The 26,662-nt window shown below is 46.5% G+C and overlaps 1 long non-coding RNA gene across 1 annotated transcript in view; it reads left to right on the forward strand.

The window, feature by feature from the left end:
* The first annotated feature begins 15,935 nt into the window (after positions 1-15,935).
* Positions 15,936-26,662, forward strand: part of LOC137761617 (uncharacterized) — a 47,773-nt gene continuing 37,046 nt past the window's right edge. The window contains exons 1-3 of the long non-coding RNA XR_011073433.1: positions 15,936-15,986; positions 16,358-16,518; positions 25,204-25,364. This is a non-coding gene — a long non-coding RNA (uncharacterized lncRNA). The remainder of the gene's footprint in view (positions 15,987-16,357; positions 16,519-25,203; positions 25,365-26,662) is intronic.

Raw genomic sequence — 26,662 nt, forward strand, 5'->3', positions numbered from 1 at the left:
AAACTTGAATCATGACTAATGGAACATCGGGCAATATAAAGAGTATAGTGTCACTATGAATTTTCTTGCCAAAAATATTTAAGCAGAATCAATCACACATTTAAACCAAGTTTCCACTTTATAACAAATACAGAGATGGAGAAACATGCTCAATACACCGAAAGGAAACAATCAGACAATCCAGAATGTGGGAGAGTGTACAAGTTAATAACAGGAAAAAGTGTGCTAAGGGGAGGGGTAACTGTTCTAAATTAAGAGGCTAAAGAAGTAAAACAACAAAAAGCAATGTATAACTTGGATTATGTACTGACTTGGAAAAAGGGCACTTGGGGGACAATTGAGGAAATCTGAGTATGGACTGGATATTAGATATGAGGGAATTATTGCTAAGTTTTTAAAATGTGAAACAATATTGAGATTATAGAGGAGAATGTCCTTACTTTTTTAAAAAATTCAATTTATTGAAGTAAAGTTGATTTACAAGTTTGTGTTAATTTCTGCTGTACAGCAAAGTGATTCAGTTATACATACATATACATTATTTTTCATATTCCTTTCCATCTTGCTTTATCACAGGGTATTGAATATAGTTCCCTGTGCTATACAGCAGGACCTTGTTGTTTATCCATCCTGTATATAATAGCTTGCCTCTGCTAATACCGAACTCCCAATCCTTCCCTCCCCCACGCCCCCCTTGACAACCACAAGTCTGTTCTCTCCGTCTGTGAGTCTGTTTCTGTTTTGCAGATAAGTTCATTTGTGTCATATTTTAGATTCCACATATAAGTGATATCATGTGGTATTCGTCTTTCTAACTTACTTCACTTAGTATGATAATCTCTAGGTCCATCCATGTGGCTAGAATGTCCTTATCATTTTTTAATATTTATTTATTTATTATTTTATTTTTGGCTGCACCAGGTCTTAGTTGTGACATGCGGACTCTTAGTTGCAGCATGCATGCGGGATTTAGTTCCCCGAGCAGGGATCGAACCCGGGCCCCCTGCACTGGGAGCATGGAGTCTTACCCACTGGACCACCAGGGACGTCCCTAGGATGTCCTTATTTTTAAGAGTTCCATGTTGAAGTACTTAAAGGATACATATTATAATATCTGCAATTTATTTTCAGATGGGTCAGCATTTTAAATATGCATATATTACAACTAAACAAAATGTTAACAGTGAACCTATGTGATGATCATTATGTGTTATTCTTTCAACTTTTTTGTCTGGTAATTTTTCAGGATAAAAAGTTGATGGAAAGTTGCAATGTGTCAGTAAAGAGCAGAGCTCACTATGATCTGCTAAATCAGTCATGGGAAGACCACCTTGAGAAGCCCTCCCAGAAAGCAGAAGAAAAGACAAAGTCATGAAAACTATGAGAAAGAAGATAACAGGTATGAAGACAGAGAGAGAGAGCACCTGAGGGGGTGTGAGGGAGAAAATAAGACAGAAATGAATCTTATTTTCCGAGCAGCAGAAATGAAAGAGAATGGGTATTCGACATAGGAATAATAAATATTCCTAAAAACTTCAGAATTGATAAGACAACATCAGAATATTGATAAGATTTGTCAGCTAAAGTGTACTGGCAGAGTCTGAGGAAACATGTCAGAAGTTGCCAGGGTTTTTTTTTTCCCACTATATTCTTTTTAAAATCAGCTTTATTGATATATAATTCACATGTCATACAATTTTTTTTGTTTTAATATGAGTCCATTTATATGAAATGTCCAGAATAGAAAAAGTTACAGAGTCAGGAAGCCAATTAGTAGTTGCTCAGGGCTGGAGGTGATGAGGGATAGGAGGTAACAGCTAAAGGGTACAGGGTTTCTTTTTGAGGTGATGAAAACATTCTAAAAATGACTGAGGTAATGGTTACACAAGTCTGGGAATACACTAAGATTCATTGAATTGTACACTTCAATAGGTAATTGTATGACGTAGGAATAATAAAGATTCCTAAAAACATCAGAACAAATAGAAGACATAATCAAAGACATAATTTAAAAACATGTTACAGAATTCATAAGTTGCCTGAAAGTACAAAAGCGTAGTCTGGATTCCAGGCACAATTAATTACTTGACCCATTTCTAGAAATCACTATCACCATCCAGAAAAGGGAAATTTTTTTTTGACATCTTTATTGGAGTATAATTGCTTTACAATGGTGTGTTAGTTTCTGCTTTATAACAAAGTGAATCAGCTATACATATATATATGTTCCCATATCTCTTCCCTCTTGCATCTCCCTCCCTCCCACCCTCCCTATCCCACCCCTCTAGGTGGTCACAGAGCACAGAGCTGATCTCCCTGTGCTATGCGGTTGCTTCCCACTAGCTATCTATTTTGCATTTGGTAGTGTATATATGTCCATGCCACTCTCTAAGTCAGAAAGAGAAAAACAGAAAAGGGAAATTTTTTATTTGCATTATAAGCAAAGGAATGGATTTTATGTTATAGACTTCTCAACAATGCTAAATATTTTTTTAAGTTATATCCAGAGTGTTTTGAATGAAGAAAGTAAGGATTCAAGAATTTTACTCCCATCCAAATTGTTTGTAATATATGGAAGCAGCAGAAAAATATTCTTATACAGAGGCATGGAAAACATAACTTTTATGAAAAAAAATTACATGAACATATGTTCCACTTGACTGAGAGCTAAATTTAGAACAAGACTGGTAAAATCACATATAAGAGTATTTGTGGGTCCTTTCTTACTGGATTTGAATCCCAATCTTAGCAATCCAATCCGATTATGTGTCTACCTAGGGCAAAGCTTGACCATTCAGAATCCCCTCATTTCCTTTCCCTTCTGCTTCTATATCTTTTCTAGCACCAGGAGGTGTGGTTTGAGCCATGTGCATCACTCCGTACTTTAGAAGGTATTTCCTGCCAGGCTTGACAGGCAACAAAACAATAACTGTTGCTGTTCTGTTCCAGCAGTTATGTACAATAGTAAATAATTAACATGGTAGAAGGCTGTGCCAGGAGAATTACTAAATGAAGAATCTCTTTTTGCCTTCCATTTTAAAATTTTTAAATATGGCCACCTAATAATAAGGAACTTTAATAGCGATTTTTCTACATCTTGAGTGGTACAAAATTTTTGGGTTTATTTTTGGTGTTTAAAAAGTAGTACACATTGTAAACCAATTATACTCCAATAAAGATGTTAAAAAAAAAAAAGTAGTACAACACCAAGAAGCAAATATTATGTCATTAACCTCTATTCATATCATCTTCTATCTAAGATATGTGAATGTTCTTATGTTAATTACTCTTTAAAGAAATATATGTAGTGTGATCTCGACTGTGTCATTTATACATACACATACAAATGCATATATATAAAGAGAGCTTGGAAGAGCATGAATGAGAAAGCGAGACAAAAATGAATCTTATTTCCCAAACTGCAGAAATCCTCTCTGGGGAAATATTTGCTTATGTCAGAAGTTTACTTTAGTGAGCCTTAGGGTGGATGGTGATGAGTACATTCATATACACACATGCACACAGACAGGCACACTACAACTGGTTAAATTTTCCAGCCAGGAGACTTTTATTTTGCTGAGTGTGGCATGCAAAATGAGGTGGTATCTGAATTGTTCCGAAACACAAAGAATTGGGGGTGGCTAAATAGGAGAATAATAATAGCTAACACTTATTATTTGCCAGGTACATTTTTTAAAGTACTAACAACTCTGTAAAGTAGGTGCTATTATTATCCTCCCTTTACAGATGAGGAAACTGAGGCACAGAGAGATCAAGTAACTCATCCAAGGTTCTAGATCTAGTAAGTACCAGAACTTGGGGCTCAAACCAAGCAGTTCTGGCAGCAGGACCTGTGTTCATTGCTTTCATTATACTGTCCGCTATTCTCCACTGCCCAGGAAAGAGACCAATGGGAAAGAGAGGAATTTAAGTAAGTTTCTGCGGATAGGATGTGAATTCTCTTTTCTGTCTTCCAACAAGTGTTTTATAAAATAGTCCTCCTTAATGTATGGTAAAGTTGAATTTGTGTTTTGAAATATAATGAAATGCCAAGTATGGTTTGTGTGTGCGTGTGTGCGTGTGTGTATGTGTGTGTGTACAAAAAGAATATAAGAATGTAGAAGAATGTAATTCTTTTCTTCTTTATATTTTCATCTTCTGTAATATTCCACCATAAATGTGTACACTTTTATAGTCAGGAAAAAGAGATTATTTCTTAAAAATCAACATATACAATTTTGTATTTGCCATATGATGATTGCATTTAAAATATTCATAGCAAATAACTTGGAAAGAAACTCATTCAAATGTTAGTAACGGTTATAACTAGATGGAAGAACTGAGTAATCTCTTTTCCTCCCTTCCTTTACTGAATTTTCCATTCTTTCTACAATATCCAGATGTCAATTTTGAAATGGAAAAGACTTGTTTTAAATAAAATCAAGAATGATACTTTTATTTATTTATTTATTTATTTATTTATTTATTTATTTATTTATTTAATCTTTTGGCTGTGCTGTGTGGCATGTGGGATCTTAGTTCCCTGACCAGGGACTGAACCCGGGCCCCCTGCAGGGTAAGTGTGGAGTCTTAACCACTGTGCCGCCAGGGAAGTCCCAGAAATGATACTTTTAGTTGCAACAAGCAGTGGGGTGTTATCAAAGAGAAGGGACGTGAAGACAGCAGGTTTTAGGAAAGCTTGTCTGACTGTATCTGAAGTTGACTGGAGCAAGGCCATGAGATACAGAGGGTCCTGCCCATCCAGCCTTGTCAGCTCTCCAGCCATGAAGAGATGCTCTCAGCTTATTGATGTACCAACAAATGCTTACTGAACGCCACCCATGGGCCAATCATGGACCTGGGAAGGATCAGGAAAAGCCTCAGGTGAGAGGCACAACAGACTAGAAGCTGAGGTGACTGGGGGGCTCACACACTAAACAAGCAAACCAATGAATACACAGCTAATTGCAGACAGTGATGAAGGATGTGAAGGAAATAAACAAGATACTGATACTCTCCTATGGGGGAGACGATGAGGAAGGATTTCTGTGTTAGACAAGCTGGGCAGGGAAGGACTCAGGGTCTCAAGGTTGGGCTGAGGCCTGAAGGGTGAGAAGGGGCTGGCCCTGGGGAAGGCATTCCAGGCAGGGGGTACCGCAGGGACAAAGGCTGGAAGAAGAACGCAAAGGACAGCGGTGCGAGAGGCAGAGGGACAGCAGCTGAGCTTGAAGGAGGCACGGCCAGTCACACTGGGCCTCGCCGGCCATGCAAAGGAGTTTTAATTGGACTCCAAGTGCAAGGAGAAGCCATTGGAAGGTTTTAAGTAGTGGAATGACCCATGAATTATGTTTCAAAAAGTCACTGACTGCTCATGGAGGGTGACTTGAAGGGGAGCAGGAGATATACCACTGAGAGCAGTCAGGAGGTCAGGGCCACCGCTGGTGGAAGATGCTGGGCTTGACATGGTGGAGTCTGGCAAACATGACTCAGCTGGTGGTCTTTCAAGAATCAACCCACCTGTAATGTAAATTGATACAGCCACTATGGAGAACAGTATGGAGGTTCCTTAAAAAACTAAAAATAGAATTACCATATGACCCAGCAATCCCACTACTGGGCATATACCCAGAGAAAACCATAATTCAAAAAGACACATGCACCCCAATGTTCATTGCAGCACTATTTACAATAGCCAGGTCATGGAAGCAACCTAAATGCCCATTGACGGATGAATGGATGAAGAAGATGGGGTACATATACACAGTGGAATATTACTCAGCCATAAAAAGGAACGAAATTGGGTCATTTGTAGAGACGTAGATGGACCTAGAGACTGTCATACAGAGTGAAGTAAGTCAGAAAGAGAAAAATAAATATTGTATATTAACGCATATATGTGGAATCTAGAAAAATGGTACAGATGAACCGGTTTGCAAGGCAGAAATAGAGACACAGGTGTAGAGAACAAACGTATGGACACCAAGGGGGGAAAGCAGGGGGTGGTGGTGGGATGAAATGGGAGATTGGGATTGACATATACACTAATATGTATAAAACAGATAACTAATAAGAACCTGCTACATAAAAAATAAAATAAAATAAAATTCATAAAAAAAAAATAAGAATCAGGCCACCTGTGCCTCCCATCTGAGGCTTTTCCTGATCCTTCCCAGGTGGGCTCGTGACTCCACATATCCCCTACAGATGTCTCCTGCTGCAACTGTAGCCATTGATTGACTAGCTGTGTGTATGTCCATCTCATTCTTGTAAATGGTCAGGCTCCTTCCCTCCTAACTGGTGCTCCCACAGCAGCTGGCATGTAGCAATAGGAACAACTAAGGTACTGAACACCTATAACCCGCCAGCCTTCCGCTAAGCGATGTACAGGACGTGTATTATTTTAATCCTGACAAAAGCCTGATAAGGGAGGTATTACTCTTTCCATTTTACAGATAAGAAACTAAGGTTTAGAGAGATTGAAAAATGCATCCGAGGTCATAGAGCTGGGAAATAGGGTAGCTGGGCTTTGAATGGTGGGCTAGGAGGCTCTCCAGCCCGTGTCGCTATTGAGTAGAGGTTTAATAAATAGGTGTTGAATGAATGAGCAAAGAGATGAGGTCCTGGACTAAGGCAGTGCTGATGAGACTAGAGGTAAAGAACTGGTCGCAAGAGAAATCTCAAAAGGAAAATCTGGATGGACATTTGTGCCTATTAAGTGTGGGAGGAAGCAGTCATGCAAGACAGCTTCATCATGGCCCAGCTAGGTGACTGGAAGCACACAGGGCCGGCCAGGTCATGGAAGTGGCCAGGAGCGGAGAGCTGAGCTAAGAGAGATGACCTTTCTCGTCTAACATGAGGAGCTGTGATAAAAAAGATCAGGGGTGACGCTGATGTGTCACAGAAACAAAGGGAGAAGGCAGCTTGGAGGAGATGGCTATCAACAAGATCAAACTGTTTCTTCAAGGTCAAATGGATTAAAAACAAAACTTTTTACCGCAGAGTGTTTAGTTTTTTTTTTTTTTAATTAATTAATTAATTAATTAATTTTTTGGCTGCGTTGGGTCTTCATTGCTGCACGCGGGCTTTCTCTAGTTGCGGCGAGCGGGGGCTACTCTTCGTTGTGGTGCACAGGCTTCTCACTGCGGTGGCTTCTCTTATTGCGGAGCACGGGCTCTAGGCGCATGGGCTCAGTAGTTGTGGCACGCGGGCTCAGCAGTTGTGGCTCACGGGCTCTAGAGCACAGGCTCAGCAGTTGTGGCGCATGGGCTTAGTTGCTACGCGGCATGTGGGATCTTCCCAGACCATGGCTCAAACCCACATCCCCAGAAATGGCAGGCGGATTCTTAACCACTCTGCCACCAGGCAAGTCCCCACAAAGTTTTTTTAAGGAACCAAAATTGCAATACCACCTAAGAATATTTTGCAACCGGATTATGGAGAATCAAGTTTGGGTGAAGTGAGGTCATGAAGTTCATTTCCACCAACACCCATCCCCTGCCCCAGATGCTCAACAGCCATGAGGGAAGAAGACAGGACACAACCATGAAGCTTCTGGTCACGGTGGGCAGATTTCCCCCCAGACCCAGATAATGGAAGACTCCTGAGTCTGATGGCAGCTCACCCAAAAGGAGAGGCTCCCTCCAACCCACAGCGGGAACATAACACTCTGATTATACTTTTGCCTTTGCCCTGCGGGGAGTCACATTTTAACCTTATGACTGCTCCTTGGGCGTTGGTAGAAGTGTGTGATGTAGGGTCTCACCAGGCCCTCCTCGAGATTCTCAGAGACATGTTCTTTGATAGAAATGCAGCAAGGAGGTTACAGAAAATAAAGATGGAGAGAAAGAAAATAATTCATGCTCTTGGCATAAACAGAAGAGGATGGAAAGGAGGGGAATATCTCCCTTTCTTATGATTGGTGTTGCCAGGCAGCAGAATGAAACACTGCTAGAAGAAAAGTGCCTGCACCCCTGTCAACACACACCTCCCTCTGACCCACCACCTTTTGCCGACCAACTGGGAAATCTTCAGAAGGCACAACCCAGCAAAGCCATCTTAGCAGCCCTGCAGCTACGCTTGAACCTGTGATCTCAGACATGCAAGTGTGGCTCCCGGGAGGGTGAACTGCTCACTCTAACTGCATTCACTAACTAACAAGGTAAAAGACATTCCACCTTGAATGGGACTTGGGAGGAGGAAGGGGTAGGGAGAGTAGAAACAGGAGGATCCAGGAAGAAGTAGCCAGATTCTACCTAGAACCAAAGGGAGTCTGATTGCTTATAGTCTAAAGGAGAGAGGTGTACCTGCATAAGCATGCTGAAAATAAAAAACTTTGTTTTGGTAAAAGGAGGAAAGAGGTGAAGAAACGGGGGAAAAGGAGGGGAAGAAGGAAGCAATTAGGATCCAGTGAGGGACATTTCCAAAAGAACAGAAAGCTAAAATCCAGCACTAGACCAGATGGATAATGTCAACTCACATTAGCAGAGTGTGACAAGCAGCTATTTCCTTTCCTAACCTAGAGCATTGGCCAAAGGACTCTTATGAAGTTCAGTTATAAAACTGGGATTACACAGCCTTTGTCATATTCCTGAGCCCTCCAACTGTTTCAGGCCCTCAAATAATTGGCCGTCCTGAAGAGCTATAAAATGACCTCGCCAAGGGGCTTTTAGAAACATTTTCCAGCTCAGATCTCTGAGACCATCGGTAGACAGGGCCATCCCAGCTGCCCTCTCCGTGGGCTCCTTTGCAGCGGTACATGGACCACTGGCCCTAGAGAGGGGACAACCATGGTCACCCATAAGGGCCTTTCCAGGGCTTGCAAATTCCCTGACATGGTGGTGGTCCCATAGAACTCCAGAGCCCAAAGCTGCCATAGAAAGTCAGCTTTGTACATTCCCGAAGCCTGGCTCCCGACAAACATCATGAAGCAAGCATGGGTTTTCACTATTCATTTCTTCACCCCTTTGGCCAGCGTTTATTGAGCACTCACCATGTGTCATAACCAGATCAAGGGGCCAGGGACATAAAGGTGAAGATAAGGAAACTCTACAAAGAGACCTGCGTTCTTGAAGCTCACAGCCTGGCAGAGTGATGAACAGGAGTAAATTGGATTCAAGGGCAGAACGGTGGCACCGATAACAGGGATGGCATATGATGGCAGCACACAGTAGAAGGAATGATCTATTCCAGCCAAATTTGTCAGGTAGCAGAGTGAGGGAGAGTTTGTTGAATTCAAGCAAAGGGACCACAGGGGCATGGGAGTCATGGCATCATCCTATTTTAAAGACCTGCACAGACTTCTCTCAATGACCAACTTGATGCTGAGGTCCTCAATGATCTGCTGTGTTTGTTTTCTATTGTCGCATAACTCAGTGGCTTCAAGTAACACACATGTATCATCTCACAGTTTCTGTGGGTCAGAAGTCCAAGCATGGTGTAGTCCAGTCTCATGGGTCAGTAGTCCAGTGATGTAGCTGGATTCTCTACTCAGGATCTAACAAGGCTGAAATTAAGGCATCAGCTGGGCTATGTTCTTTTCTGGAGCTTGGGGTTGTGGCTGTAGGATGGAAACCCCTGTTTTCTTGCTGACTGGTGGCCAGCGACCCCTCTCAGCTCCTAGAGGCTGCCCTCAGGCCCTAAACATATGTTCCCCTCCATAAGGCTGTTCGCAACAGGCTGCTTGCTTCTTCAAGGCCAACAGGTGAATCTCTCAACAGTCTGCTAAGATGGAGGCTTGCATAACCTAATCAAAGACGGAAACACCCCATCATAGTCACGGGTCTCACCCACACTCAAGGGGAGAGGAGTACATAGGGTGGGTGCACCAGGGTGTGGAAACCTTGGAGACCATCTCAGAATTCTGCCACACACATTCCCAATTTGTCACATCCAACGGGAAGACGTTACTCTTTTTGGTATTTGATTTCTAGAACAGTTGACCATTTCCGCCTGCTTGAAATTCATACAACAACCTCCTTGGTTCCTCTCTTTCTTCATTTTCCTCCTATGTTTCTTTCCACTTTCTTTGTTTCTTCCTTTATCTTTTCTACAGTTGTTTAATGTGAAAGATAACACACATACATAAAAGTGGATAAAGCATAGCAGCACACTGAAATGAACAATCATAAAGCAAACCCTCAGTGACCAGCACCCAGGTCAAGAAACAGAACATTGTCCCCACCCTAGAAGAACACTGGGGCTCCTTCCCAATGGTGCCTTCCTCCCTATGGCCACCTTGACTTCCACAATCATCATTTTCTTGATCTTTTAAAATAATTTATCACCTATTTATGTATATCTAAACAGGATAGTTTAGCTTTGCCTGTTTTGAATTTTACATAAATGGAATAACATTTATCTTTTCTCTTAGGTCTTGATTCTTTTGCTCAACATGTGTTTTTATGTTTTGTCCGTATTGGTGGCTATAGTTATAGTTCACTTGTTTTCAATGATGTCTAATGTTCCATTGTATGACCATTATTGTTCTGCAGTTTGTTTATCCATTCTACTTTCGATGGATGTTCAGGTGATTTCCAGTTTGGTGACTGTATTAGTTATCTATTTCTGTATAACAGATCAGCCCCAAAACTTAGTGTTTTAAAACAACAACATGTATTATGTCACAGTTTCTGGAAGCCAGGACATTAGACATGGTCTAACTGGCTCTGGTCTCTCACAAGCCTGCAGTCAAGAGGCTGACTGGGGCTATGGTCTCATCTTAAGGCTCGACTGGGGGTGGATTCACTTCTAAATTCACTCAAGTGGTGGTTGGCAAGAGTTATTCCTCACAGGCTGTTGGACTAATGGTTTCAGATCCTCACTGGCTGTTCGCAAGAGGCCTCCCTCAATTCCTTGCCATGTGGACTTCTTTATAGGGCAGCTGGCAACATGGTAGCAACATGGTAGAGGGCCAATGAGAAGGTATAATCAAGGTAGAAATCATATTATTTTATAACCTAGTCTCAAAAATGGCTTGCCATCACCTTTGCCATATTCTGCTTGTTAGAAGCAAGTTACTAGATACAGCCCACACTCAAGAGGAGGGGATTACAAAAAGGCAAGAATGCCAGGAGGCAGGAATCATTGGGAGCGATTATAGAAACTGTCTACTGCAGGGATATTACAACAATGATGCCTTAAACATTTTCATGTATATATTCTGGTATGGAGAATACCAGGTTATATACTTTGTAGGCATGGAATTTCTGGGTCTTAGTGCATGTGAATCTTCAGCTTTCCAAGTTAATACCAAACTTTTCCCAAATGGTTGTACCAATTCTCATTCCCACTAGCAATGTTTGAGAATTTTTTTTGTTTCATATCATCACCAGCACCTGTTATTATCAGACTTTTTACTTGGGGTCCATATGATGTATGTGTAATATGTGACATATTATAGTTTCCATTTGCATTTAGCATACTACTAATGCAATTTGGCACTTTTTCATTTGTTGATTTACTGGTTATCTTGGATTTCTTCTTTTGTGAGGTTATCTGCCCATATCTTTTGTCCATTTTTCTTTTGTCTTTCCTGACTGATTTGTATGACTTCTTTATATGATCTGAATATTTGTTCTTTGGCAATTACATGTGTTGCAAACATCTCCTCCAGCTTTATTTCCAGTTTTCTTCACTCACTCTGTTAATAATGTCTTTTGATGAACAGAGGTCTTATTTTAATGTAGTTAAATTTATCAGTCTTTTCTTTAATGAACTTATTCTCCTTCTTGGGCCTTGACTTTGCTTATCTTCTAGACAGTTTTTCACCTATGTACTTCAACTGTTACCTCTATCTTGATGCCTCCCAACTGTGTCTCCATATAAAAGTTTCTCCTGTTCTTCGGATATAAGACTTCAACTGCCTGCTGGATGCTCCACCTACACATCCCATAGACAACCCAATACCAATTTACCCCAAACTGAACTCAACCTGTCCCTCCAAGTCCACCTTCTACCATACTACCACCCCAAACCTGTATTTCCTAGCTCTGTGACTGGTACAACTGTAACCAATCACAAAGGCAGGATCCGGTGAAATTACCCTGACATCCCTTTCTTTTGCAGGGACCATGTTTTGCTGATTCCATGATCTAAACCTTGTTCTAATCTGTCTTCTGTACATCTCCAGGGCCAGAATGTCAGTTCTATAAGACCAGGGACCTTGTCTAGCTTGTTCATTACCATGTTATCAGTATAGGATAACGGTTAAGAGCATGGATTCTGAAGCCCAACTACCTGAGTTCAGATCCTGGTTCTGTCATTTACTAGCTGTGTAAGCAACTGTAAATTACACAACTTCTTCTCCTTCAGTTTCCCCATTTGTAAAATGGGGATGATAATTGTCCTGATTCATAGGGCTGTGGTGAGGACGAAATCAGTTAATGCCTGTATATTGCTCAGAACAGAGTAGGGCACCTAGTAAGCACCCAGTAAACACTGGCTATTAATATCCTATCCTACCACCAGCATGGGACTTGGTTCATAAATGCATACAAAATTTATTGGTTGAAATGAATGAATGCCACTGCTCTAATGTACGCTCTTATTATCTCTGCTTGGACAATAGCAGTAGCCTCCTAGCTGGGCTTATTGCTGATAGACCTGCCCCCCTCCACATCCCTTACCCCATTCATTGTGCACACTGATGTCAGGGTTATAAGTTTAGTAGACAAATATGAAGGCGTGGTGTCACTCCATTGCTTAACACCATCCAATGGATCCCCAGTCCCCACAGGCAGCCAGAGAAAAATCCAAACTCCTTAGCAGAGCCTACGTGATGGACTCCTGTGATCTGGCCCCCACCCCCTCACTCCATTTACACCAAACCAGTGACAGTTCCCCAAGGGAGCCACCTCCCTTCTCCCCTCAGTTCCTCTTCAAGCTGTTCCCCCAGCCTGGAATGCCCTCTCTCTGCTCTGTCCGGGTGACAAAATTGCCGTTATCTTTTTAGTTGCAGCAATGACCTCAGGTCCTGGATGCAGGGACTTCTGGGCAGAGTTAGGTACACATGTTACTGTAGCATTTATCAAATTATACTGTAGCCATTTGTTTACATGTCCACCCTCTCCGCTGGGCTGTGAGCTCCTTGATGCTGAGAGCCAGATCTTATTCAGATTTGTATTCCTGGCCAGAAGCACAGGGTCTAGAGTAGAAGCTTAATATATGGTTGTTGAACGGACAGTTAGTTTTAAGAAGTACCTAATCAACCTTGGAATTTGTATTTCCCTGAATCTTGTTTTGGTTATTACCTTTTTAATAGAAATAGTCCCTAATGCCTATGTTAACAAGTTTATTGAGTTCTAATTTTGTCCTTTAAAATGAAGAGTGCTAATATCATTCATTCTTTCATTCATTCTTTTACCAACAAATATTTATTGGGAGACACTTCTCAGATACCGGATTCAAAGTGATACAGATCAGACTCGGCTCTTCCCTTCATGAGGCTTACGGTCTATTAAGTATTAAGGGGAGACTGACCTTGAACCAGTAAACAAAATAGACACAATGTACAAAACTACAAATTGAGGTGAGAGTTGTGAAGAAAAAGAACAGGATACAAGGAGAAAGAATTACAGGAGAAGCGTCATTTAGATAGAGGGGATAGGGAACTTCTTGAAGAGGTGCCATTTGAGGGAATTCCCTGGCTGTCCAGTGGTTAGGATTCGGCACTTTCACTGCCGGGCTGGGCTCAATCCCTGGTCAGGGAACTAAGATACCACAAGCTGTGCAGCCTGGCCAAAAAAAAAAAAAGACAAGAGGTGCCATTTTGAGGGGAGACTGAAGGATGGATGGGAGTGAACCATGCAGACTCGTGGGGAAGGGTTATCCCAGGCAGAAGGAGCAGTGTAAGGACCCTAAGCAAGTGAAAGGCAGCTGGTGAGGCTGGAGCCTGAGAGGTGAGGGTTAGGGAGACAAGCCTAGAGAAGTTGCCAGGGCTTTGGTCTGCAATCTGGATGTTGATCTCAGTGAATAGGGAAGTAACTGAAAGTTTAAACAGGGGAGTGATATGAACCTCTGAGAGGGCTTTGCCTGTGAGCACCTTGTGCTGCCCTGAGGGTGTGTACCGTTCTGGATTTTAATGCACGAAAAGCAAGCAACAGGCCTCAGCCCTAATCAGCAAAAGCTTTGATCACCAGCCCCTTCCCTGCCACACTGGAGAAAGATGATGGAAGCTCGCTTCAAGGGCCACAGGTGAGAACACCCTAAGCTGTCCTGGCGATTCAGGCATAAGTTGTCTTCTCTCTCAATGACCTCAGGATCTAAGAGTCATTCCAGGCCTGACATGAGTCCCTGCAGCCAGGTGAATGGAAATGGTATCCAAGCCAGGTGCCTGGCCTGGGGAGAGGGCTTTGGTTGTCCCTGGGGAGGCCTTCCAGCCTGGGATGTTCCTCCCTCCCTTACCTATTCTGAGCACTCTTGCTCCTGCGGGTTGCAAGGCCCCTGCTGGCCTTTCAGTTCCACCGGGACAAAGCAGGGTCAACATGCCATGAACCAAGCTCTCCCACGTGGTGCCCCTGATACCACAAGACAAAAAAGGGAAGCCTGGGCCTGTCCCAGCAAGGCTTTGTTTCCGGTCAGGGTTTGGCCGCTGGGGCTCCCAGCTCTCAGCACTCCCTGGGTGCCCTTGAAGACCGCCCCCCCCTCCACTCCTGGCAGCCAGAGTGCGAGCACCCCTCCATCTCCGCAGCCCCCCAACAGTGGGGTTAGGGTTGAGCGGGAAGGCGGCTCTATCCCTCTGCATGCAGCCCTTCAGACCTACTTGAGGCAATTTGTCACTCACACTTCAGGCTGCCAGGCAAGGACGGAAGCCGGAAAGACTCCGTGATGAAATCCTTGCGCTGTAATTAAGTCCCACGTTTTACACGGATCTTTCCCGCCCTGCCCATCCTATCACCCAGTTCCACCGGCCAGCGGGTGGGAGAGTCAGCCGTCCTGTGATTACACCCGAGCTCCCACCGTTAGTGGGGTTGAGGGTCTCATCCACCCGAGCAGTCTGTGTGCCCGCCCTCACGCTCCCCCCACCCTCAGTCCTACTCAAGACAGTGCCCTATCTGTCCCCGAACTGGGTTTCATCCCAGCGAGCCCCTCCACCACTTTCTGACGGTCACCTCTCTTTAACCCTTTGGTTGCACAGGCCTCTGGGGAGCCGGTTTTTAATTTTTGACAGGTCCCTTTACCTGCAAACTCTAGCAGTGGAGGAGTTGGAAGAAGAAAGAAAAGAGAAGGCAGGGCAGAAGGCTCGCCGTGCTCACGGGACAGAAAGGGTCTGTCTTCTCCGGGGTTCTCCAGACAAACCCGGGGCTTCCTTCCTCAAATCACGCCAGCCCCCAGCTGGCCCTCGCTGACTGGAATGTATCAGAATGTTCCGCTTTTAGCTTGCGGTTGGCGTAGTGGAAGGAGCACTGCACTGGGAGTCAGAGGGCATGGGGTCGAGTTCCTCTTTCGCCAGCTTCTGGCTGTGCCTTTGGACCACTACTCCAGGTCCTCGGACCTGGGCTTCCCCCTCTGTACAATGGGAAGAGGAAGGGAAGGGAATGCTGGCCTGGATGATCTCGAGGGACATTTCGGGAGTCTACAAAGGTTGCAGCTCGGTCCCCCTCTCCCGGACCTGGACACGCGCAGCCTTTATAGGCGGTCCCTCCCCCTGGGATCCAGGGCGCCCCACTCACCCAGCATCCGCGTCCCTCCCTCCCGACTCCCAAATCCATGGGTCCCCTATATTCTTCCTCGTCAAACGGACCCTTTTCGACGGTCCCCGCAGCCGCAGGGTCTCCGGGGCGCATCTGAGGAGCCTCAGGGCTGGAGCAGGAGGTCCACTTGCTGGAGAGCACGCAGAGGTTACCTGGGCTGCGGGGCGGGGCTGGGACGGGGGCGGGGCCTGTCCGGGGGCGGGGCCGGCGGGGTCTTCTGGAGCCCTGCCTGGGGCGCCGCTTCTGCGACTGGGAGGAGCGAGACGTGGCGCGCGGCGCCGGGAGACTTCCCCAGAGGTGAGCGCCTTGCCGTGCAGGAGAGGAGGGGAGGGGAGGGGCGGGGCGGGAACCCGGAGTCCCCAGGGGTGGGGGGGGGCGGGGACCGGGCCACCTGTGGCCATCGGGCGCCTCTTCCCCTCCAGGGGCGTCCTGGGCTGTTTCCAGCTCTCCTCCTGCGCCCCGGGCGCCCATTCTTTGGACCCATTCCCAGGACCGCGCTCTTGGCTCCTCGGGGCCCCGGGGGGCGGGGTGGGGGCAAAGGGGGAGCACGTAGATACCTTGCCGGCGGGCCTCGGGAAACCTTGGCTGTGAAGAAGTCACTTGCATCTCCACCGTGGAACAGTGCTGTCAGACTTTCTCACTTTCACTTTCGTTCCCACCCTGGGAAGGGGCAGGTGGCTTCACTATCTTCCTTGGAAAAGGGAGACAGCCACCTTCAGCAGAGCCATGGAAATCCCAGAAAGTTACTGAGCCGCTCAACAAAAGGCCTTGAACCTCCGCCTCTCCGCCCCCATAACACCAGGTAGAGCAGCCTGGCAAAGCCTCCAAGGTAAATATTGTTGACTTTTATGTTCAAAAAAAGAAATCTGCCTATGAACATAAGAGCATAGTGGCAATGGTCCTGGAAAACCACAGTTGGAACGACATGTGTTAAGGGGTAAGGAAGGGGGTTAGTTGATTGTCTTGGGGGTGAGGGGTGCTATCCCAGGAAGTCTGCTGAGGCCACGTTGGGTGGGAATTGGTGGCGGAGGCTTTCCCTTGCAGTGGGTTAGCTATGTAGTCACTTAGTGTTTGGAACACCTATCCAGCACCGGGACCCACCTACAAGCAACTAACCCCAGTGTCCTTCAGATAGGCACTCTTGTTGAGCAGTGACCCAATCAATACCACGCCCTGTTTGGCTGTCAGGTGCATCTGGGATGTGCCCTCTTGCTCAGTGCCTGGAAGAGGGCGATAGTGATTACACGCTGATGCTGGAGAGCTGCCCTGGGGAGCAGCCAGGCCTTTGCCAAACGTCTGTTGTTCGATCACTTTTCCCTGCATTTACTCAGCCAGGCTGAGCACTGACAAATTTGTCCAAGATCTCCTGGACCCTCTGACTCACTTCACCCTTGTTCTTGTGGACAGAAGACAGTGGCCAGCAACTTCCGGTTGTGCCGGGCACAGCCAGTCTGAAAGGGAACACTGGGACAGGGCCCTGGGAGAAGGTCTGTGGTGCTCAGTGCTGATCCCTGAGTTGCCGGATTGTGGAGACATTCCAGGGGGTTCCCAGAGGAGGGGCCCAGGCCAAAGCTAACTGCCCAGCATATTTTAACAATCCCTATGCCCACACCATGCATATCAACCCGACCGGTACTTCCATCCTAAATGACATCACAGGATCATCCCCTTGGGTATTATAGCTCTGAGCAGAGCAAGAAGCCTTTAGATTCTGTTGTCTGAATGCAGAGCCATCCCTGCCAGCTTTCTGGGTTTGTTTCTGAGGAGGCAAGACTTCTGAGGAAGTTGTGTCCCAGAGCCTTCTTTGCTGATTTCCCTGCATCCGGAAGTTTGGCGTTGCTGAGTGTTGAAATCAAAATAGGCCTGTTTGTCTATTCATGCTCATAGACTTGGAGAGCAAGAAAACACTGGAATGTACAGTTACTGAATCCACATGTGTTTGCTTCCCTTTTTTGTTTCGTGGAGAAGAACGCAGAAAGCAGATTCAAATCTTCAGTCAGGTCTCAAGCTTCAGGAATTCCCAGCACTGGTTTTGCAGCGCCCTCCCCCATATGGGGGCCACGACCCACAGTGTGCTCAGCTTCATGGGACCAACTCAGGTTTCAGGCATTGTTCCTGCCCTTCAGAAGCTTCCAGGTTCAGGGGAGGAGAGAAAACCAGCACCTGCGTAACAATTAGAGAGCAAGTAAGTGAAATTAGGTGTTGTCATCTGCTGGTTCAAAGAAGACAGCCCATGTGGGCTGGAAAAGGCAGAGAGGGCTTCGGGAGCTACTTGGTCTTCAGCTGCATTTGTTATAGAAACAACAGTCAGGCACCAGGCAAGGCAGAGGGCAGAAAGCCCAAGGATAATATGAAGCTCAGACTAAGAAAAGGCACTCGCTGCCCCTCCCCCATGCAGTCCCAATTCCCTGCCTTCCTTCCCAGCCCCGCCTCCTGCCACTGTCGGTCCACCCCTTGCCCATACCACACTGACTGCCCATGGCGCTCTGACTAGGCCTCTTCTGCATGCCTCTCTCTCCCTGTGCTTGCTCTCCTGTGCCCAGAATTCTCTCTGCTGGGGAATCCTCTGGGTTTGGTTTTTTTTGTTCTTGTGTTTTGGGTTTTTTTGGCCATGCGGCATGTGGGATCTTAGCTCCCCGACCAGGGATCAAACCCGTGTCCTCTGCATTAGAAGTGCGGAGTCTTAACCACAGGGCCACCAGGGAAGTCCCGGGAATCCTCTGTTTTTTAGGAAGCACCTCAAATAGCACCGTCTCCAAGGAAGACTTCCCTGGCTGGCCCCTCCCCCAGCCTTCAGGCAGCGTTGGGGGCGTTCCTCCTTTGCCCTCCACTGCAGCTCGCCTGCACCTCTACTGAAGTGCGTACACCCTGTGTTGCCCAGTTGGGTTGAGGGGTCTTTGCCCCACCTACAGAGGCGGGGCTGTGTCTCACTCGTCTCGCGGTCCTCTGAGCCGGCGTTGGTGTCTGGCACATAGCAGGCAGCATTTGGTAAATGATTCTTGATTGAAATTCAGCCAGATTTGGGCACTGTGAAGCACCTCACCTACTTGCGGGTTAAGCACTATTATTGGGAATTTAAAGATTGGATAAGTTTGGTGGAGGAATTCGCGTTTAATGTGGTGGCAGTACTCAAAACACTTAGCAGCCCCCTCTGCCTCAGAACAGACTTCGAGGTCCTTCTTGACCCAGCCCCAGGGTATCTTCTCCAGCCTCACCTCCCACCAGCTCCCACCTTGAACCCACAGTGGATTCCCATGCCTGGGCTCCTCCTCTCCCTTGACGGTGTTGTTTGACAGCCTCTGCCGGGAATGCCCACTGCTGTCCCGAGCTTACCCCTCCCCATCCACAGGGCTCAGTGCTCAGTGTCTATATCCCCTGGGAGTAGAGGTCCCTCAGGCTGGGTTTGCACGTCCTCCTTCGTGCCCTGCTGCCCTGCCAGCACACCCTCTCACAGCATCCCTCCCTCTTGTGGCTGCGCCCCACCCCGCCGCAGTCCTGACTGTTAGCTCCCTGATCACTGGGACTGGATTCATCCTTGATGAAGCCCTATCAGCTTACAGCCTTCCTGGGAGAGAGTGCCCAATAAACATACATTGGATGGAAGGCTGAACCTGGGTGATGAAAATGTAAAAGGAAGGACAACACTAGGGACATCTGAAAGGAAAACAAGTAAGATTTGGTGATGAGTAATATAGAGTAAAGGAGAAGGTTGGCTCATAACCTGTGAGGCAGGGGGAAGTTGATTCACACGAGAGTTGGGTCCCTGGCCCAGGGAGAGGTCCATTCACATCCTTCTGAGCGCCGTGCAAAAATGTTTCTGTTTTCTGGAGGATTTTCAAAGACCAAAATATTGTTAAGTCACTTTGGGGCATTATTGCATCTGAAGTTATTGCAGGACACCCAAGTGGGGATGTCCTTTAATCAGCACTTTGAATACAGTTCAGGTCAGGGTTAGGGGGAGATGGTGGGAGTGTAGTAGGGATGGTCCAGCTTGTGAAAGCAAATGCGATCATTGCCAGAAGAAGCTAAGCCGAGAACAAGGTCTAGGGGAAAACCTACATTCTAGGGGCAGGGGGCGGGAGAGAGGAACTGGTGGAAAACAGAATGACAGAACGAGAGAAGAAAATCAAGGAAGCCAAGGGAGGAGATAGTTCAAGAAGAGATGGGTGGCCAAAGCTGTGTGTGCCAAAAAGAAGAACAGAGAGATTCAGGCAAGAATAGATGAGAAGGAGGCCAACTTCGAGAGGGGAGCTCCCACAAGAAAGCCAGGTCTCTTGGGGTCAGAAGAGGCTAGGTTATTGGGCAGTGGGATCATTGGGTGGAGTCTTCAGACCTCATGTCTGAGGCATTTGCCCACAAAAGGATAGATTTTCTCTCAGCAGGGAGGGAGGAGTGGTCATGTCAAGAGAAGATAGTTTTGTTTGTTTTGTAAGAGATTTAACCACAGTTGAATGCAGGAGGGAAGGAGCCCATTTATGCTAAGGAAAATACATAAATTCCCCGCTTCACATTGATTGTATTTCATTTAACCTTCCTCCCCTCCCTTCCCCACAGTTGTCCCAGAGAACTGTCATCTGGGGTAATCTCCAAAGTCATGGTATTGCCAGATCCAACAAGAGGGTATTGCAACCTGGAAACACCTGGTTCTCACCTCCTTGGCATGCGGTAAACTTGTCTCAAGTGCCCCATACTTGACTTTGCTTCATAACGGTGGGGGCCAGATGTTTTCTCCTTGACTGTGCACAAATTCATGACACCAGCAATAATAGCAAACGCAAAAACAGCATTTACACTGAGCCGGACGCTGTTCTGAGTCCCTGTGGGGTGGGTATTGTTATTATTCTCATTTTTCCAATGACAGAAATGAGGCCCAGGGAGCCCACCCAATGACACAGCGGTGAATGGAGAGCCAGGGTTCCAGCTGGATGTGTCTGGCTTCAGGGTCCACGCGCTTAAACCACTGCACTGATTCAAGATGAGCAGCTCGTGCTTTACTCTAGATGAATGTTCACGGTCCCGACACTACTGCACGATTCTTAGTCCTTGCGCTGCTGACAGCATGACTTATCCAAGGTCACCAAACCCATTACTAATCTATCTATCTATCTGTCTATTCATTGTAGGTTAGGCTAGCTTTAATAATCAATAAATGATTTACTAGTCAATAAATAATGTAATAGTCAACAAATAATCTACCATGTGCAAGACACTGCAAGGGACCCAGAAATACGAGCTACATATATCATCTCATTTAATCCTCATGACCACTCCATTCTGTAGACAGGACAACTGAGCCAGCATTTGAACTTGGCCATAATGAAGGCGAGATTGAAAACCACTTTCAGCCCTGAGTTTCTGTGTTCTGAGCTTCTGCCTCATCATGGTCCAAGACTTAACTGGTTCTAGAAAGCCCCAAGGCTAACTTTACTTTCTTTCTCAACACACAAAAGGATTGCAAGTACGAATCAATAAGACGCTGAGGTGTGTAAGAAATAACTGCCTCTCCTTTTATTTTCTAGAGATCAACTTAATATCCGTTTGCACCCTTTGTCTCACCAGGCTGGCAAGAATAGAAACCACCCCAGGGTGGTGTCATAATTTCTGGATCTTACACAGTGCCGAGACCTCGGGGCAGGGCTGAGGGTGATCCTACTCACCAGTCTGGTCCATTCAGGTTACCACTGAGCACGCTCCTGACCCTGCCTCCCTCGCAGTCTCTGCTGCTTCTGTACCACACGGCCAAACTCTGGGGACTTGCCAAAGTCCTGTCCTCCTGGGACCCCCAGACCTCTCTTCCTTTCCTGTTTCTTCCAAACCTCACTGTTCTGCCCCGCCAACTTCACTCCTCTCAGGACCTCCTGGAAAAGCCTCTGTGTCCTGGACATAAGTCCCTGTTTGGGAAATGAAAGCCAGAAAATCCTGCAAACTGGAATCAGTCCTGTTACATACCTGGCCTGGGGCAATGACATCAGGAGACTTCTAGAGGGTGGAGGTGGGCAGCGGAAGGTGGAAATACAAAGAGGGGGAAAAGTTTTCTACTCTCAAAAGATTATCTAGCCAAAGAAGCAGTTCCCTCTGAGAATAAATTCCTAGGCGGGAAAAAGTTGCTATTCGAGGCTAGGATACATGTGGATCCATTTTATTTATCCATTTTATTGGTACATCAATACCATTATTTTCCATAGATATTTTCAAGAATATCTATAACAGATCTGTAAATTTGCTGAAAGTGGGGGGGTGGGTTGTGATTGTGTCCTGGTCTGTGATTGCTGTCATGATACTCAGCAAGTCTCATTAGATAACTTTAGGGTTTATAGGCTGTGAAAATGCTTCCAGTTCAAACTTGCCATCATACACGTACAGAAACAGGACAAGGGAAGTTAAACTTGTCAAGGATGCCCAGGTGATGGCCGAAGGAGGGCTAGTACCCAGGTTTCCCCTCTCCCAGCCCAGAGCTTTTGCCATATCTCATGCATCTTGGAAGGGACCACCCACAGCGCTGAGGAGCCAAGTTTCTTGCTGACCCCTCCCCCATTCAGAATGGAACACAGCCACCCCAGGCAGCCTGCCCAGGGCAGATTCCACATTCCACGCACCTCCCTGGGGGCCCTGGACGCTGGGCACGTAGCAGGAATGCGTGCTTCCAGCAGGGGCGTGTTTCCCAGCCCTGCCTGCCCTGCTTACAGTCCCTGGGGCACCGCCAGTGAAATCATCCTTCCTCCTCTGCAGCCGGCAGGCCTGGAGATGCAGGACCCCCTCCTCCTGGCCTGACTCCCTCCCTCTCCCTTCCCTCACCTCTCACCAGGGGGTGTCTCCCTCAGCCGCAGAGCGGACTTGATTTTACCAGCCTAGGGAGGTTTCTCTTGATGCTCTTGTTAACCCAGCACGGACTGCAGATCCCTCCCAGGACGGTTCTCAAGTGTTTTGTAATCTCTCTTCACATTTCCATTCTCTGTGTCTAACGGATCATAGTTTAATAAGGTTTCTCTTGCCCATGCCTCCCCCCAGCTGCTTCCAATTTACATCACAATCCAAATGATTTTTGCCGCTCTTAGCGGGTTGCCTGTGTCATTACTTTCAGGGGAGGCAATATCAGACTTCCCAGCACTCCGTCTGCTCGGGCTCCTGACCTCGGAGCTGCCCATCTTTCCTGGCAATTTACTTTACCCCTGAACACGCGGGGTTTAGCTGAGTTGCATTCGGGGGGCTGTCAGAGTCTCAGATGTGAATTTTCTAATTGAGGATATTGGTGCTGCCTGAAGCTGAAGACAGAGATGTTCAATTCCTTGGTGAGCTATCTTTTCCCAAGGATTTTTAGATGCGTCACGCTAGTTGTTAGTTTTTAATAACCGCTCGGATGGAATTATTTCTTTCAATCAGGTGCTTTAAAACTGTGTGCTAAAGAGTTTGTAATGTGCAGACAGAAGAGAAACCATTTTTGTACCTGAACCATTTGGGTCTTTAACATCCTGCCTTCAGACTGTCATGCCTCTGGATGGTGCTCTTTTTGTTTTGGTTTGGGGGGACTGCCACCTGAAGATATTAAAGACAACAAGAGAAACTTTTACATAATTTCCCATGAGTGCGGAAAAGAGAAACACCAAATCCCCAGCGTATTGAGAAATAATTCCGTTTCCTTCTCTCACTGTTCCCCTTCAGTGGTTTCCAAAAGGAATACATTTCTGGTGAGGTGCAGTTGGATAAATGATGTCTGTCTACTTAAGCAAGCAAGAAATATTAGAGGATGACACATCAATAACGGGGCTCTTCATTCGGAATCTGGAGGGTCCTTAAAAGCCTCTGTGGATGCTTCCCCAGGGAAGTAGAAGCTACTATTGTTGCGATCTATAGGTGATTTAAGCTGGCGCTCAGAGAGGTTAAGCACTTCCTCAAGGTCACACATCTATTAAATTGTGGGGCTAGGATTTGAATCCAGCTACAAACTTAGTTGTCATTTTGACCTTTCCTAAAAATCAAAATTGTGTACACTGCCCAACAGATTCAGAGCCTCAAAGGGTGCATGGGGTTGGGGGAAGGGGTGGGTAATTCCTTCTAAGGTGCATGCCAAGGAAGAAAAGATATCACAGTCCTGTTTCGAAATTCAGTCGTGATCTCCTCTCCCTGTGCCAGCCTGCCAGGAGCACTTGCGTGTTTTCTAAACGTAAGCGAGCAATAGGAACTTCTCAGCGGGGCTCAGTTCAGAGACCCTGGTGGCTTCCACACCCCTCAGCCCAGGCTTTCCGGAGGCCCTCGGAGGGCTCTTGCCTTGGTCTCCGCCCTTTGTGCGCCCCCTGCTGGTCTCCAGGGGAGGCGCCTGTCCGGGAGCCTGAGGAGTGGTACCCAAGCTCTCCTTTTTCCTTAGCTCCAAGTAAACGATGTGACCTGCCCAGCTCCCCTGCCTCAGAAGCCTCAAATAACCCTCCTCGAGCACCATCCAATGCTTCAGGCTTCAGGACTAAGAAGAATTGGGGGCGAATGTACGGTCCCCTTCTCAAAAGTGATCATGCAGCTTCCTGGTCATACTTTATTCCTGGGAGATGAGGCAGCCTGAGTAGTGAGCAGTGAGGCCCATAACAGCTCTCTTAAGTCCCTACCTCACAAATCATGGTCACTGAACCAGCAGCATCAGTATTACCTGGAGGCTTGTTAGGAATGCCGAATCTCGGGTCTTTCCCCAGACCCGCTGAATCACAATCTGCATTTCAGCAAGATCGCTGGGTGATTCATAGGCAAATCATCCTTGGAGGTTCTGTATCTATTCTGCAGTGTCCACAATTTTGATTTTTTTTCTTTTGAAGATCAAAATGACAACTAAGCTCACAACTGGATTCAAATCCTAGCTCCACAATGTGATGGATATGTGACAGGTACATGCTTAACCTCTGAGCCAGAGTTCAATAAAATGGTGAAAAGTACTCTATGTCATTCTTAACTTTCAGGGCCCATCTCATCCTAAATCTGAGACCCAATAATTATCCAATGTCTCCTAGCTCAACCACAGTTTACTTAATCATACTGCTTAGAAATGTCAAACTTTGATGGCAAACCTAGCTTTTTCCCTAGAAACCCACAAGCTCTCTGCTCCCTGTGGAGAAGACGGTGGATTGTCCTCATCCTGTGTGTGGGTCCCCAGTAACTAAATGACCACAGAAACGTCATGAAAGGGACATCTGGGTCCAAGGGAGGTGCTTCCTCACCACCACTGTGACAATAAAGATGGAGTGGATTACGAAATTATGGAGTTCCCTCCCTGGAGGGACAAGGAAGAAAGCCCCCCTGACTAATTGGCCCAGAGGCTGGGCATGAGATTTCTCCAGGTCTCTTCAGCTCTGATGTTCCAAATGCCTCGATTTACAAAAGGGTCTTGATCTTTTTCAATTAAAATTCCCCTTAATCAGAGACACACCTAAAGTTTTAAATACCCCTACAGAGAAAATCACTGTGTGGCATAGAAGAACATCTACGTAATGTTTTCTGTTTCTCCCTCCTAATTAGCTTTCCTGTTCTCCCTTAGGAAAACAAAAGCCCTTTCTCTCGATTCTCCAGAAAAACACTGACAACCATCATCGCTGCTAGGAGGTCCCATTGTCTCAGAAACTGAAACCTTTAAACAATCAGGGACCCCGTGCCTCTAGAATAAGAACATACTAGAAGCCCCTTCTGTTAGGACTGGAGGTAAGTACTCCTGATGACAAGCACTCTCCTTCAAAATGTTAACGGGGAACATATCACCGGGCGCTTCAGTTGTGCTATGTGTCTCAGGGGTACCGCATGAGCAAAACTGGGTCCTTACCCTCAGGAGATGGACAATCTGGAGGAGACAAGATGTGGTGAACAAGGGAACAAGGGAGGGAGATAAAGTGCCTGTAGGAATATGAGAACCGTTTCACGGAAGAGTTGGCTTCTGGGGTAGCCTGTGAGAGGTGAGTTGGAGTTGGGTAAGCAGATGAGATGGGAACAAGCATTCCAAGCCCAGGATCAGCATAAGCAGAGAAATTGGATCTCTGGGCTCCAGTTTCATACTGGGAGAAGGTGAGTTATCCCTGGAGCCCAGGCAAGACTAGATAAGCCGGAAGGTAGATTGGATGGAGTTTCCCCTCTGTCCGATGGGAGGGTTCAGGAGCTAAGGGACCTCTCTAATCAGCCATTCCAGGAATAGATTATCGTCCACAGTGGAGTTTTATGCCCTGAAGAGTTGGGTCATTGTGGGCAAGAGGAGCTAGTGAAGGTTTCTGGTCAGAGCCATGCTCTACAAGCCCCCTCACTTAGCTGAGCGAGAGATGCAGGTGTCGGGGTCAGGCTTGCTGTGGGCGATCAGCTGGAGGGGGTGGGCACTGCAGCAGCCCAGACAGGAGGCAGGGGCTGTGGAGCTGGGCAGCACAAACAATTGGAAGTGAGGGGAATCGATGCTGGTGGTGGCGTCCTGAGATGAACTTCACAGAATTAGCCACCATCTGCATTGATGTACTTGAGGCTTCTTCCAGTGGGGAATTAAGGAAGCTCGTCTGACTTCACCCACCTTGTTAGAGTTTCATATGTACTGAAGATGGAAATAAGGGTCCACAACCAAAGATGAATATGGTGCAGTGTTTGATCAGAAAGGCTATAGCCCCAAATGCTCTGAATTTGGAGGAAATGCTACAGATGCCCAAGAGGGTATTTCAAGGTATGTCCAGATGAGGAGGAAGAAGGAAGGGGCAAGCTCCCTCTCAGAAGCTGATGGGATCATAAGCACAGATAACCACCCCCAGGTAGGAGGGGAGAGAGCAGGCGAGCTGCGGCTGCTCTGAAGAGCTCCAGGCTTTCCCCCGCCTCAAAGCAGCCCATCCAAGGGATCCAGAGTGCAGATGAGCCCTCAGCACCCTGGCAGCTGGCCCTGCGGGCCGTGAAGAGGGAGGAGGACCCAGAGGCAGGATGTGGCAATTTCATTCATTCAACAGATATTTACAAAATAACTACAAACCAGTGAGCTT

This window comes from Eschrichtius robustus, chromosome 3, assembly GCF_028021215.1.
Source record: "Eschrichtius robustus isolate mEscRob2 chromosome 3, mEscRob2.pri, whole genome shotgun sequence".
Taxonomy (NCBI): domain Eukaryota; kingdom Metazoa; phylum Chordata; class Mammalia; order Artiodactyla; family Eschrichtiidae; genus Eschrichtius; species Eschrichtius robustus.